The sequence below is a fragment of the Mus pahari genome, chromosome 4 (assembly GCF_900095145.1).
Source record: "Mus pahari chromosome 4, PAHARI_EIJ_v1.1, whole genome shotgun sequence".
Lineage (NCBI taxonomy): Eukaryota > Metazoa > Chordata > Mammalia > Rodentia > Muridae > Mus > Mus pahari.
This window is the reverse complement of record NC_034593.1, coordinates 502,001-505,271: the sequence shown is the minus strand read 5'-3', so window position 1 is coordinate 505,271 and position 3,271 is coordinate 502,001. Positions and strand designations below refer to the sequence as shown.

Sequence of the window (3,271 nt, the reverse complement as noted above, 5' to 3'; positions counted from 1 at the left end):
TTCTCCTTCTCCTTCTCCTTCTTCTTCTTCTTCTTCTTCTTCTTCTTCTTCTTCTTCTTCTTCTTCTTCTTCTTCTTCTTCTTCTTCTTCTTCTTCTTCACTGTGTGTCCCAGACTTATTTATTTATTTATTTATTTATTTATTTATTTATTTATTTAAGAACAAAAGCTCCTGATCAACAGAATCACTGAACTTCATCTCCCACCCCGACCCACACCCATGTTGTGCTTTTAATCTCTCCTAGGTAAAATAATTTAATCTCAAAACTCCAGGTTCTCTTTGTCTCCCTTCTTTGCCTTGGCTCACATCATCCCCAGGGAGGGCTGGTTCCCCTGTTTGAATGCATGGGAGAGCCCAGAGCAGTGACTCTTACAAAGGGAAAGGCCTGGAACTCAGGAAAATGGACACAATAAAGTGTGCTGCAATGGGGGCTCCCATAGCCTGGGGCAACAAAGTGGGTGCCTATGGACATAAGAAAGGATACAGCCCCCTAGCCCCCTCCAGAAAGGGGTCCCTGAAACCTCAAACTCTTCTTGTTGGGAATAGTCAACAGTTGATCTTTTGCACTTCTGATGATGGTTAAAGAACCACAGAACCACATCCCTCTTCCCCCCCCACCCAAGCTGCTTGGAGATGGTAGTGATCTGCTGCAGGGAGGGCTTCAGACACTTCAGAAACTTGCTTTTCAGATTCCACCTCACAGGGTTCTCAATGCTCCTTCTCTTACACTTTCTCTTTCTGGCCTGCATCAGGGTCTCCAATTTGCAGACCTCCAGAAGGTTCTCATTGTTGTGTGCTTCCTCCACCTACTTCTCCAGCAGGGGCAGCAGTCAACACATGTTCTTAAGGCTGAGTTTCAGGGCCTCAAGGGGCAGATGGTTGTCAGGCTGAACACATTTCCAGAGAGAATGCCCAGAGTGAGCCCCATGTGTGCCTGGGTGTACCCCAACATGATCCTCTTCTTCTGCAGCAGCTTGGCAAACTGCTCTAGCTCCTTCTGCAGGACATTCATGTCTTGGAACTACTCTGGACTTGGTTCCACCTTCTTCAACTTCAGTACACTGGGCCAGGCAGCACAGAACCCAAAAGAGGCTCCCTCTGAATTGCTCTCTACTCGTGCTACTCAGGCTACAAAGTCTCCAAGCCAACCTGGGGGACTAGACCTAGTCCGACCTGAGTTCCACAGTATGCCATCCCTCCAAAGAACTCATATGCAGGGGAATATGGGGAGATTCCCAATACCTCTGAGTCTGGTTCAATTCCAGGCCCACCTGCACACCCCTGGAAGCTTAGCCAGGTTCAAGGGTCCAGGTAGACCAGCTCCAGCCCTGCTGACCCATTACCCCCACCTGGTAGGGGTGAGAAGGTGAAGTCTGAAGCCAGCTGTCCAGTCATGGGGAAGGTGGGTACCCAGAGCCTGTGGCTTGTTGGAAGGACAGCTCACAGAGGGACTGTTTCACCTCTGAAGGAACTCTTAAGCTGGCTTTTATTTCTCAACTTGATTTCTCTTCTGATAAGCTCCTAGTAGTCTCCTATGTGGTGCAGTAATGGCTTAGTCATTCTGAGGGAAACATGAAAATAATGGTGTCTCCTTGCTGGGTTTCTCACAAAAGAACATATATGGTGTCTAAGACAATGTGTTTAGTGGTAAGGTGGGACTTTTTAAAGAAATGGTCTGGATATATCTGCAGGCTCATTCTGATCATTTCCACTGCCATATTCTGACACTTTGACTGTCAAGCATCCTTGCCCTTATTCAAAGCAACATCGTCTGTATACACAGGTTTTCTCAAAACTAGGTGTACTACTCCCACCCTCTACCTTCTCCCTTCCTCTACTTTCACCTCCTTTCCCCTCTTTCTCTATCCCTGTCCCTCTCCCCCACACCTTTCCCCTTTTCTTTATCTAATTACAACATTTTCATATGTACATGGCTTTGTTGAATCTTACAGACTTTTCTTCATTATGTAAATATGCATTGTATCTTTGAGACATCACATCCTTCATCAAACTAAATTAAAAGAGCTTATTGCATTTAAAACCCTGAAATTACCTTAGATATCTTACTTTTTTGTCTGGTGACTGCCTCTAAAATGTAAAGACTCTGAAAATAGTAGTTTATTACATAGTTTTTATAACCATATCTTCTCTTGAATCTAAAACATTGCATATGAAAAATATATTTTTGTCGCATTTAAAGTACAATTATTATTTAAATATTTCTATCACAAAATTAGAAACTTTAAGTATCAGACTTCTGAACCTGGAGCCCTGATCAGACCTTGGGCACTAGTTTCGCGTCCAGTCCCAAAACATCCTGAAGAAGTTCACTACCCAGGATCACAGGTGAGGAAGTCACAACATCTACCCCAACACATCAACAATGGGAGTAACTGGGACCAGCAGGATCCAGGGAAGCAGCAACCCCAACCCACCCCATGGCACAGGTTCCTTCCTGTCTGAGCTGGTACCCTGAACAGACTTGGGCACTACCTCTGCATCCAGTCTCACAACATCCAGAAAGAGATCAACTCCTAGGCACTGTATCTCTCCCAGGATAATAAGTAAGGAAGCCACAATATCTATAATATCTACCCCAAAACCAGGAGTAACTGGGACCAGCAGGATTCAGGAACAAAGGAATAGTCTCCCCCTCCAAACGCCGCCCCCCCCCAGCCAGTGTCATATTCTTTCCAATCTGAGCCAGATGGCATCACCAACTGAATACAAAAGATAGAAGAGAGAATCTCAGGTGCAGAATATACCATAGAAAACATTGACACAACAGTCAAAGAAAATGCAAAATGCAAAAAGCTCCTAACCCAAAACATCCAACAAATCCAAGACACAATGAGAAGACAAAACCTAGGGATCATAGGTATAGAGGAGAGTGAATATTCCCAAATTAAAGGCCCAGTAAATATCTTAAACACAACTATAGAAGAAAACTTTTCTAACATAAAGAAAGAGATACTGATGAACATACAAGAAGCCTGTAGAATTCGAAATAGACTGGACCACAAAAGAACTTCCTCCTGTCACATAATAAAAACACCAAATGCACAATGCAAAAAAAGAATATTAAAAGCAATAAGGGAAAAAGGTCAAGTAGCATACAAAGGCAGGCCTATCAGAATTACACCAGACTTCTCACCAAAAAACAAAAGAAGATATCCACATAAGCATAATCCAACATCTAACAACAAAAATAACAGGAAGTAACAATCACTTCTCCTTAATATCTCTTAACATCAATGGTCTCAATTCCCTA

The 3,271-nt window shown here is 43.5% G+C and overlaps 1 pseudogene; it reads right to left on the bottom strand.

The window, feature by feature from the left end:
* Window positions 1-830: 830 nt before the first annotated feature.
* On the bottom strand, window positions 831-1,395 carry LOC110320733 (annotated as a pseudogene).
* Window positions 1,396-3,271: the final 1,876 nt, after the last annotated feature.